Raw genomic sequence first — 12,500 nt, forward strand, 5'->3', positions numbered from 1 at the left:
TCAGTAACCACTGACACTTAGAATTTTTTCGACTTGGTATAAATCAGTAACCACTGACACTTAGAATTTTTTCGAGTTGGTATAAATCAGTAACCACTGACACTTAGAATTTTTTCGGGTCGGTACAAATCAGTAACCACTGACACTTAGAATATTTTCGGGTTGGTATAAATCAGTAACCACCGACACTTAGAATATTTTCGAGTTGGTATAAATCAGTAACCACTGACACTTAGAATTTTTTCGGGTTGGTATAAATCAGTAACCACCGACACTTAGAATATTTTCGAGTTGGTATAAATCAGTAACCACTGACACTTAGAATATTTTCGACTTGGTATAAATCAGTAACCACTGACACTTAGAATATTTTCGGGTTGGTATAAATCAGTAACCACCGACACTTAGAATATTTTCGAGTTGGTATAAATCAGTAACCACTGACACTTAGAATTTTTTCGAGTTGGTATAAATCAGTAACCACTGACACTTAGAATTTTTTCGGGTCGGTACAAATCAGTAACCACTGACACTTAGAATTTTTTCGGGTTGGTATAAATCAGTAACCACCGACACTTAGAATATTTTCGAGTTGGTATAAATCAGTAACCACCGACACTTAGAATATTTTCGAGTTGGTATAAATCAGTAACCACTGACACTTAGAATATTTTCGGGTTGGTATAAATCAGTAACCACCGACACTTAGAATTTTTTCGGCTCAGTAGAAATCAGTAACCAAGCGCATTTTTGAATTGGTTACTGATTTCTCCGTTCGAGTTGCGGCTGCGGTTGGCTTCAAATAGTGGTGGGGGCTTAATTATCGCCGAGGGGAGCATGTCCCGGTGGTGTGGCCGAGGATGGAGTGCCTTTTGAAGGGGGTGTTTCTGAATTTGGACCCTTTTTGAGTTGCATGGCCGGATGGGTGTGGTTTTGAAGGGTGTGTCTGTCTGGAGTGGCACCGGCGTTGGTGTGAGGCTGAGGGTGGGCGTTCGGTTCCTGGTTAGGGATAGGGAAAGGGTGAGACTTAGCTTTAGTGCTCGTGCCCCCGATTTTGGTAATGTTTGACGTCAATTTTCCAAGGAGGCGAATGCAAGGCTTCAGAGGGACTTTGAGTGTTCGGGGGCGGGGTAGCTCAGCCGGATTTGCCCCGGCGGTTCTGCGGACGGTGTTGACTTCGAGGGCGGACCGGCCCCCGTGTTCAGTCCGAATATCGTGCATTGTTAACGGCGGGAAGTGTTCCAAAAGGGAATGGGATTGAATGTGACTGCTGAAGCCGACTTTGAGACCTGTAACGCGGGTAGCTCAGCCGGATTTGACCCGGCGGTTCTGGCGACGGTCTCGCCTTCGAGGGGGGAGCGCCCCGCGTGTTCAGGCCGAATTTTGTGCATTTCCATCGGCGGGAAGAGGTCCAAACGGGAATGGGATTGAATGTGACTGCTGAAGCCGACATTGAGACCTCTAACGCGGGTAGCTCGGCAGGATTTGACCCGGCGGTTCTGCCGAAGGTCTCACCTTCGAGGGGGGAGCGTCCCGCGTGTTCAGGCCGAATATCGTGCATTGTTAACGGCGGGAAGTGTTCCAAAAGGGAATGGGATTGAATGTGACTGCTGAAGCCGACATTGAGACCTCTAACGCGGGTAGCTCGGCCGGATTTGACCCGGCGGTTCTGGCGACGGTCTCGCCTTCGAGGGGGGAGCGTCCCGCGTGTTCAGGCCGAATTTTGTGCATTTCCATCGGCGGGAAGAGGTCCAAACGGGAATGGGATTGAATGTGACTGCTGAAGCCGACATTGAGACCTCTAACGCGGGTAGCTCGGCCGGATTTGACCCGGCGGTTCTGCCGAAGGTCTCACCTTCGAGGGGGGAGCGTCCCGCGTGTTCAGGCCGAATTTTGTGCATTTCCATCGGCGGGAAGAGGTCCAAACGGGAATGGGATTGAATGTGACTGCTGAAGCCGACATTGAGACCTCTAACGCGGGTAGCTCGGCCGGATTTGACCCGGCGGTTCTGCCGAAGGTCTCACCTTCGAGGGGGGAGCGCCCACCGTGTACAGGCCGATTTTCATGCATTTCCAACCGTGGGAAGGGGTCCGAAAGGGGATGGGGGTGAACGTGACTGCTCAACCCGACTTTGAGACCTGTAACGCGGGTAGCTCAGCCGGATTTGACCCGGCGGTTCTGCCGAAGGTCTCGCCTTCGAGGGGGGAGCGTCCCGCGTGTTCAGGCCGAATTTTGTGCATTTCCATCGGCGGGAAGAGGTCCAAACGGGAATGGGATTGAATGTGACTGCTGAAGCCGACATTGAGACCTCTAACGCGGGTAGCTCGGCCGGATTTGACCCGGCGGTTCTGCCGAAGGTCTCACCTTCGAGGGGGAGCGTCCCGCCTGTTCAGGCCGAATTTTGTGCATTTCCATCGGCGGGAAGAGGTCCAAACGGGAATGGGATTGAATGTGACTGCTGAAGCCGACATTGAGACCTCTAACGCGGGTAGCTCGGCCGGATTTGACCCGGCGGTTCTGCCGAAGGTCTCACCTTCGAGGGGGGAGCGCCCACCGTGTACAGGCCGATTTTCATGCATTTCCAACCGTGGGAAGGGGTCCGAAAGGGGATGGGGGTGAACGTGACTGCTCAACCCGACTTTGAGACCTGTAACGCGGGTAGCTCAGCCGGATTTGACCCGGCGGTTCTGGCGACGGTCTCGCCTTCGAGGGGGGAGCGTCCCGCGTGTTCAGGCCGAATTTTGTGCATTTCCATCGGCGGGAAGAGGTCCAAACGGGAATGGGATTGAATGTGACTGCTGAAGCCGACATTGAGACCTCTAACGCGGGTAGCTCGGCAGGATTTGACCCGGCGGTTCTGCCGAAGGTCTCACCTTCGAGGGGGGAGCGCCCACCGTGTACAGGCCGATTTTCATGCATTTCCAACCGTGGGAAGGGGGCCGAAAGGGGATGGGGGTGAATGTGACTGCTCAACCCGACTTTGAGGCATCTAACCCGGGTAGCTCAGCCGGGTTTGACCCGGCGGTTCTGCCGACGGCCTCGCCTTCGAGGGGGGAGCGTCCCCCGTGTACAGGCCGATTTTCATGCATTTCGAACCGTGGGAAGTGGCCCAAAAGGGGATGGGAGTGAATGTGACTGCTCAACCCGACTTTGGCGCTTCCGAGCCGGGTAGCTCAGCCGGGTTTGACCCGGCGGTTCTGCCGACGGTCTCGTCTTCGAGGCGGGTGCCTCCCCCGTGTACAGGCCGATTTTCATGCATTTCGTACCGTGGGAAGTGGTCCAAAAGGGAATGGGGGTGGACGTGACTGCTCATACCGACATCGAGACTTGTAAGCCGTGTAGCTCGGCCGGGTTTGATCCGGCGGGTCTGCCGACGGTCTCGTCTTCGAGAGGGGGGCCTCCCCCGTGTACAGGCCGATTTTCGTGCATTTCCAACGGTGGGAAGAGGTTCAAAAGGGGATGGGGGTGAATGTGACTGCTCAACCCGACTCTGAGGCTTCTAACCCGGGTAGCTCGGCCGGGTTTGACCCGGCGGTTCTGCCGTCGGTCTCGCCTTCGAGAGGGGCGCCTCCCCCGTGTACAGGCCGATTTTCGTGCATTTCAAACCGTGGGAAGCGGTCCAAAAGGGGATGGGAGTGAATGTGACTGCTCATACCGACCTTGGCGCTTCCGACCCGGGTAGCTCGGCCGGGTTTGACCCGGCGGTTCTGCCGACGGCCTCGCCTTCGAGGGGGGAGCGTCCCCCGTGTTCAGGCCGAATTTTGTGCATTTCGAACCGTGGGAAGTTGCCCAAAAGTCGATGGGAGTGAATGTGACTGCTCAACCCGACTTTGGCGCTTCCGAGCCGGGTAGCTCAGCCGGGTTTGACCCGGCGGTTCTGCCGACGGTCTCGCCTTCGAGGGCGGACCCTCCCCCGTGTACAGGCCGGTTTTCGTGCATTTCGAACCGTGGGAAGTGATCCAAAAGGGAATGGGGGTGAACGTGACTGCCCAACCCGGCTTTGAGACTTGTAAGCCGGGTAGCTCAGCCGGGTTGGACCCGGCGGTTCTGCCGACGGTCTCGCCTTCGAGGGCGGACCCTCCCCCGTGTACAGGCCGGTTTTCGTGCATTTCGAACCGTGGGAAGTGATCCAAAAGGGAATGGGGGTGAACGTGACTGCCCAACCCGGCTTTGAGACTTGTAAGCCGGGTAGCTCAGCCGGGTTGGACCCGGCGGTTCTGCCGACGGTCTCGACTTCGAGGCGGGTGCCTCCCCCGTGTACAGGCCGATTTTCATGCATTTGCAACGGTGGGAAGTTGCCCAAAAGTCGATGGGAGTGAATGTGACTGCTCAACCCGACTTCGAGACTTGTAAGCCGGGTAGCTCAGCCGGGTTTGACCCGGCGGTTCTGCCGACGGTCTCGCCTTCGAGGGGGGAGCCTCCCCCGTGTACAGGCCGATTTTCGTGCATTTCCAACGGTGGGAACAGGTTCAAAAGGGGATGGGAGTGAATGTGACTGCTCAACCCGACTTTGGCGCTTCCGAGCCGGGTAGCTCAGCCGGGTTTGACCCGGCGGTTCTGCCGACGGTCTCGTCTTCGAGGCGGGTGCCTCCCCCGTGTACAGGCCGATTTTCATGCATTTCGTACCGTGGGAAGTGGTCCAAAAGGGAATGGGGGTGGACGTGACTGCTCATACCGACATTGAGACTTGTAAGCCGTGTAGCTCGGCCGGGTTTGATCCGGCGGGTCTGCCGACGGTCTCGTCTTCGAGGCGGGTGCCTCCCCCGTGTACAGGCCGATTTTCGTGCATTTCGAACCGTGGGAAGTGGTCCAAAAGGGGATGGGGGTGGACGTGACTGCTCAACCCGACTTTGAGGCTTCTAACCCGGATAGCTCAGCCGGGTTTGACCCGGCGGTTCTGCCGACGGTCTCGTCATCGAGGGGGGAGCCTCCCCCGTGTCCAGGCCGATTTTCGTGCATTTCCAACCGTGGGAAGTGGTCCAAAAGGGAATGGGGGTGGACGTGACTGCTCAACCCGGCTTTGAGACTTGTAAGCCGTGTAGCTCAGCCGGGTTTGACCCGGCGGTTCTGCCGACGGTCCCGCCTTCGAGGGCGGACCCTCCCCCGTGTACAGGCCGATTTTCGTGCATTTCCAACGGTGGGAAGAGGTTCATAAGGGGATGGGGGTGAATGTGACTGCTCAACCCGACTCTGAGACTTGTAAGCCGGGTAGCTCAGCCGGGTTTGTTCCGGCGGGTCTGCCGACGGTCTCGTCTTCGAGAGGGGGGCCTCCCCCGTGTACAGGCCGATTTTCGTGCATTTCCAACGGTGGGAACAGGTTCAAAAGGGGATGGGAGTGAATGTGACTGCTCAACCCGACTCTGAGGCTTCTAACCCGGGTAGCTCGGCCGGGTTTGACCCGGCGGTTCTGCCGTCGGTCTCGCCTTCGAGAGGGGGGCCTCCCCCGTGTACAGGCCGATTTCCGTGCATTTCCAACGGTGGGAAGAGGTTCAAAAGGGGATGGGGGTGAATGCGACTGCTCAACCCGACTCTGAGGCTTCTAACCCGGGTAGCCCGGCCGGGTTTGACCCGGCGGGTCTGCCGACGGTCTCGTCTTCGAGGCGGGTGCCTCCCCCGTATACAGGCCGATTTTCATGCATTTCGAACCGTGGGAAGTGGTCCAAAAGGGAATGGGGGTGGACGTGTCTGCTCATACCGACTTTGAGACTTGTAAGCCGGGTAGCTCAGCCGGGTTTGTTCCGGCGGTTCTGCCGACGGTCTCGTCTTCGAGGCGGGTGCCTCCCCCGTGTACAGGCCGATTTTCGTGCATTTGCAACGGTGGGAAGTTGCCCAAAAGTCGATGGGAGTGAATGTGACTGCTCAACCCGACTCTGAGGCTTCTAACCCGGGTAGCTCGGCCGGGTTTGACCCGGCGGTTCTGCCGACGGTCTCGTCTTCGAGGCGGGTGCCTCCCCCGTGTACAGGCCGATTTTCGTGCATTTCGAACCGTGGGAAGTGGTCTAAAAGTCGATGGGAGTGAACGTGACTGCTCAACCCGACTTTGAGACTTGTAAGCCGGGTAGCTCAGCCAGGTTTGACCCGGCGGTTCTGCCGACGGTCTCGCCTTCGAGGGCGGACCCTCCCCCGTGTACAGGCCGGTTTTCGTGCATTTCGAACCGTGGGAAGTGATCCAAAAGGGAATGGGGGTGAACGTGACTGCCCAACCCGGCTTTGAGACTTGTAAGCCGGGTAGCTCAGCCGGGTTGGACCCGGCGGTTCTGCCGACGGTCTCGACTTCGAGGCGGGTGCCTCCCCCGTGTACAGGCCGATTTTCATGCATTTGCAACGGTGGGAAGTTGCCCAAAAGTCGATGGGAGTGAATGTGACTGCTCAACCCGACTTCGAGACTTGTAAGCCGGGTAGCTCAGCCGGGTTTGACCCGGCGGTTCTGCCGACGGTCTCGCCTTCGAGGGGGGAGCCTCCCCCGTGTACAGGCCGATTTTCGTGCATTTCCAACGGTGGGAACAGGTTCAAAAGGGGATGGGAGTGATTGTGACTGCTCAACCCGACTCTAGGGCTTCTAACCCGGGTAGCCCGGCCGGGTTTGACCCGGCGGTTCTGCCGACGGTCTCGTCTTCGAGGCGGGTGCCTCCCCCGTGTACAGGCCGATTTTCGTGCATTTCGAACCGTGGGAAGTGGTCCAAAAGGGAATGGGGGTGGACGTGTCTGCTCATACCGACTTTGAGACTTGTAAGCCGGGTAGCTCAGCCGGGTTTGATCCGGCGGTTCTGCCGACGGTCTCGCCTTCGAGGGGGGAGCCTCCCCCGTGTTCAGTCCGATTTCCATGCATTTCCAACCGTGGGAAGTTGCCCAAAAGGGGATGGGAGTGAATGTGACTGCTCAACCCGACTTTGGCGCTTCCGAGCCGGGTAGCTCAGCCGGGTTTGACCCGGCGGTTCTGCCGACGGTCTCGTCTTCGAGGCGGGTGCCTCCCCCGTGTACAGGCCGATTTTCATGCATTTGGAACCGTGGGAAGTGGTCCAAAAGGGAATGGGGGTGGACGTGACTGCTCATACCGACTTTGAGACTTGTAAGCCGGGTAGCTCAGCCGGGTTTGACCCGGCGGTTCTGCCGACGGTCTCGCCTTCGAGGGGGGAGCCTCCCCCGTGTTCAGTCCGATTTTCGTGCATTTCCCACGGTGGGAAATGGTATCTTTCATTACGGGGACAAGGGTCTGAAGCGGTGAAGTCAGTAACCGGCATAGTTAAGGAAAGGGTTCGAATTTTCTCAACAGTACGAAAAAAGTGAGCAGGGAAGCTAGAGAAGGTGTCAGTGAGTCCCAAACGAGTGAACCGCAAAACTTAGGGAAATGCCCGAAAGCGTTTTAAAGGGTGAAATCGGGAACGAGGAAATGATGGGAAAGTGCCTGAAAGTGCTAAATGAGTAAACAGAAAAACGAAGAAAAATGTTTGAAAAGAAGAAGTGAGTAACCAGGAAAACTTAGAAAAATGTTCAAAACGAAGAAATCAGTAACCAGGAAAACTTAGAAAAATGATCAAAAAGAAGAAATGAGTAACCAGGAAAACTTAGAAAAATGTTTAAAAAGAAGAAATCAGTAACCAGAAAAACTGCGAAAAATGTTTAAAAAGAAGAAATGAGTAACCAGAAAAACTTAGAAAAATGTTTAAAAAGAAGAAATCAGTAACCAGGAAAACTTAGAAAAATGTTTAAAAAGAAGAAATCAGTAACCAGGAAAACTTAGAAAAATGTTTAAAAAGAAGAAATCAGTAACCAGGAAAACTTAGAAAAATGTTATAAAAGAAGAAGTGAGTAACCAGAAAAACTTAGAAAAATGTTTAAAAAGAAGAAATCAGTAACCAGAAAAACTTAGAAAAATGTTTAAAAAGAAGAAATCAGTAACCAGAAAAACTGCGAAAAATGTTTAAAAAGAAGAAATCAGTAACCAGGAAAACTTAGAAAAATGTTTAAAAAGAAGAAATCAGTAACCAGAAAAACTTAGAAAAATGTTTCAAAAGAAGAAGTGAGTAACCAGAAAAACTTAGAAAAATGTTTAAAAAGAAGAAGTGAGTAACCAGAAAAACTTAGAAAAATGTTTAAAAAGAAGAAATCAGTAACCAGGAAAACTTAGAAAAATGTTTAAAAAGAAGAAGTGAGTAACCAGAAAAACTTAGAAAAATGTTTAAAAAGAAGAAATCAGTAACCAGGAAAACTTAGAAAAATGTTTAAAAAGAAGAAATCAGTAACCAGAAAAACTGCGAAAAATGTTTAAAAAGAAGAAATCAGTAACCAGGAAAACTTAGAAAAATGTTTAAAAAGAAGAAATCAGTAACCAGAAAAACTTAGAAAAATGTTTCAAAAGAAGAAGTGAGTAACCAGAAAAACTTAGAAAAATGTTTAAAAAGAAGAAGTGAGTAACCAGAAAAACTTAGAAAAATGTTTAAAAAGAAGAAATCAGTAACCAGAAAAACTTAGAAAAATGTTTAAAAAGAAGAAATCAGTAACCAGAAAAACTGCGAAAAATGTTTAAAAAGAAGAAATCAGTAACCAGGAAAACTTAGAAAAATGTTTAAAAAGAAGAAATCAGTAACCAGAAAAACTGCGAAAAATGTTTAAAAAGAAGAAATCAGTAACCAGAAAAACTTAGAAAAATGTTTAAAAAGAAGAAGTGAGTAACCAGAAAAACTTAGAAAAATGTTTAAAAAGAAGAAATCAGTAACCAGAAAAACGGCGAAAAATGTTTAAAAAGAAGAAATCAGTAACCAGACAAACTGCGAAAAATGTTTAAAAAGAAGAAATCAGTAACCAGAAAAACTTAGAAAAATGTTTAAAAAGAAGAAATCAGTAACCAGAAAAACTTAGAAAAATGTTTCAAAAGAAGAAGTGAGTAACCAGAAAAACTTAGAAAAATGTTTAAAAAGAAGAAGTGAGTAACCAGAAAAACTTAGAAAAATGTTTAAAAAGAAGAAATCAGTAACCAGAAAAACTTAGAAAAATGTTTAAAAAGAAGAAATCAGTAACCAGAAAAACTGCGAAAAATGTTTAAAAAGAAGAAATCAGTAACCAGGAAAACTTAGAAAAATGTTTAAAAAGAAGAAATCAGTAACCAGAAAAACTGCGAAAAATGTTTAAAAAGAAGAAATGAGTAACCAGGAAAACTTAGAAAAATGTTTAAAAAGAAGAAGTGAGTAACCAGAAAAACTTAGAAAAATGTTTAAAAAGAAGAAATCAGTAACCAGACAAACTTAGAAAAATGTTTAAAAAGAAGAAATCATTAACCAGACAAACTGCGAAAAATGTTTAAAAAGAAGAAATCAGTAACCAGAAAAACTTAGAAAAATGTTTAAAAAGAAGAAATCAGTAACCAGAAAAACTTAGAAAAATGTTTAAAAAGAAGAAATCAGTAACCAGGAAAACTTAGAAAAATGTTTAAAAAGAAGAAGTGAGTAACCAGAAAAACTTAGAAAAATGTTTAAAAAGAAGAAATCAGTAACCAGAAAAACGGCGAAAAATGTTTAAAAAGAAGAAATCAGTAACCAGACAAACTGCGAAAAATGTTTAAAAAGAAGAAGTCAGTAACCAGAAAAACTTAGAAAAATGTTTAAAAAGAAGAAATGAGTAACCAGAAAAACTTAGAAAAATGTTTAAAAAGAAGAAATCAGTAACCAGAAAAACTTAGAAAAATGTTTAAAAAGAAGAAGTGAGTAACCAGGAAAACTTAGAAAAATGTTTAAAAAGAAGAAATGAGTAACCAGAAAAACTTAGAAAAATGTTTAAAAAGAAGAAATCAGTAACCAGAAAAACTTAGAAAAATGTTTAAAAAGAAGAAATGAGTAACCAGAAAAACTTAGAAAAATGTTTAAAAAGAAGAAATCAGTAACCAGAAAAACGGCGAAAAATGTTTAAAAAGAAGAAATCAGTAACCAGAAAAACTTAGAAAAATGTTTAAAAAGAAGAAGTGAGTAACCAGAAAAACTTAGAAAAATGTTTAAAAAGAAGAAATCAGTAACCAGAAAAACTTAGAAAAATGTTTAAAAAGAAGAAATCAGTAACCAGAAAAACTTAGAAAAATGTTTAAAAAGAAGAAATGAGTAACCAGAAAAACTTAGAAAAATGTTTAAAAAGAAGAAATCAGTAACCAGAAAAACGGCGAAAAATGTTTAAAAAGAAGAAATCAGTAACCAGAAAAACGGCGAAAAATGTTTAAAAAGAAGAAATCAGTAACCAGACAAACTGCGAAAAATGTTTAAAAAGAAGAAATCAGTAACCAGAAAAACTTAGAAAAATGTTTAAAAAGAAGAAATCAGTAACCAGGAAAACTTGGAAAAAAACACTTAGAAAAATTTTCAGCAAAGTGTGAAAAATATTCTAAGTGTCAGCGGAGGAAAATGCTGCAGCATCGGGAAAGATTCGCAAACTTACACCGAACATGTGCTCCGAAGTGCCGGAGGAATTGGGTGAATTGAGCCCGGCAAATGGCCAGCTGTCGTTTTGTGCCTGCAGCCCGAAAACTTTAACTTTGTCTGTCGTCGCGGAAGTCCGGACCGAGAAAAATCCAAACGGTTTTGACCGGACCGAGTTCCAGACCGATGCAGTCAAATTTGGAATTCAGACCCATTCAGTGCCACTTGTAGTTTTTCCGCAGTGAGGTTGGCGGGGTACCCGGAGATATATGGGAACACGATTTTTAGAACAAAATGGCGGCGCGGGACCGTTCTGAAAGGCATCCGAAAAACGGTTCCACGGGCATAGCACTTTAATGACAGGTATGAGTGCATGCCGGAGAGCTCTTGGAAGTCGAATTTTTGACACTTTGTCAATTTTTTGACAGATTTGACAAACTCTTTCTGTCTGTTCTAAGAGTCAGTCAGAGACTTGTGCGGCGGTCTTTTGACACTATTGGAGGGCGGGCAAACCCCACGTTGACTCCGGCCGTCCCTCCACAGGCGCTCGTGTCCAAAATGAAGGCGAGAGACGCGAGTGGCCTGGTTCCCTTGGGTGTTGCCAAGAAGGCTGCGGGCTGACCGTTGCCTGAGCACTCCCTAAAGCCTCTTGTGATGAGAGCAGACCTCGCCTGCCGCACGACCGGCTCTGGGAGTCGTTGGGCCGCTATTTGTGAATAGTCTGGTCCTCCTCTGCCACCCGGACAAGCGCGATGGCTCTGCCGCCCTGCGGTGCTCGTCACCCAGGTTTGGGGAACACGATACTCGTAACAAAAATAAAAGGCGGCTCGGGACCTGCAGGCGAAAGGGGTCCCGTGGTGCTAAGCACGTCGACTTCGGGTCTCGGTGCAAGCCGGAGAGCTCACGGAAGTCTAAAGTTTTCGGCACGTGGTCGAATCTTTTCAAAGGCTTACCCGGCTCTTTCCGTCCATTCTGAGAGTAAGTCAGAGGCCGGTGCGGAGGTCTCTTGACAATCGGAGGGGTGGTGGCCCTCCGCAGGCGCTCGTGTCGAAAATGAAGGCGAGAGACGCGAGTGGCCTGGTTCCCCTGGGTGTTGCCAGGAAGGCTGCGGGCTGACCCTTGCCTGAGCACTCCCTAAAGCCTCTTGTGATGACAGCAGACCTCGCGCGCCGCACGACCGGCTCTGGGAGTCGTTGGGCCGCTATCTGTGAATAGTCTGGTCCTCCTCTGCCACCCGGCCAAGTGCGATGGCTCTGCCGCCCTGCGGTGCTCGTCACGCAGGTATGGGGCACACGATGCTCGTAACAGCAAATAAAGGCGGCTCGGGACCTGCAGGCGAAAGGGGTCCCGTGGTGCTTAGCACGTCGACTTCGGGTCTCGGTGCAAGCCGGAGAGCTCACGGAAGTCTAAAGTTTTCGGCACGTGGTCGAATCTTTTGAAAGGCTTACCCGGCTCTTTCCGTCCATTCTGAGAGTCAGTCAGAGGCCGGTGCGGCGGTCTATTGACGACCGGAGGCTCCCATGGGTGTTGCGATGAGGGTGGAGGGCACAGAACCTTGCCTTAGCACTCCCTAATAAAGCCTCTTGTGAAGAGAGCAGACCTCGCGCGCCGCACGACCGGCTCTGGGAGTCGTTGGGCCGCTATCTGTGAATAGTCTGGTCCTCCTCTGCCACCCGGCCAAGTGCGATGGCTCTGCCGCCCTGCGGTGCTCGTCACGCAGGTATGGGGCACACGATGCTCGTAACAGCAAATAAAGGCGGCTCTGGGACCTGCGCAAATAAAGGCGGCTCGGGACCTGCAGGCGAAAGGGGTCCCGTGGTGCTTCGCACGTCGACTTCGGGTCTCGGTGCAAGCCGGAGAGCTCACGGAAGTCTAAAGTTTTCGGCACGTGGTCGAATCTTTTGAAAGGCTTACCCGGCTCTTTCCGTCCATTCTGAGAGTCAGTCAGAGGCCGGTGCGGCGGTCTATTGACGACCGGAGGCTCCCATGGGTGTTGCGATGAGGGTGGAGGGCACAGAACCTTGCCTTAGCACTCCCTAATAAAGCCTCTTGTGAAGAGAGCAGACTCTCGCGCACCGCACGACCGGCTCTGGGAGTCG

This window comes from Chiloscyllium punctatum, unplaced genomic scaffold (assembly GCF_047496795.1).
Source record: "Chiloscyllium punctatum isolate Juve2018m unplaced genomic scaffold, sChiPun1.3 scaffold_807, whole genome shotgun sequence".
Taxonomy (NCBI): Eukaryota; Metazoa; Chordata; class Chondrichthyes; order Orectolobiformes; family Hemiscylliidae; genus Chiloscyllium; species Chiloscyllium punctatum.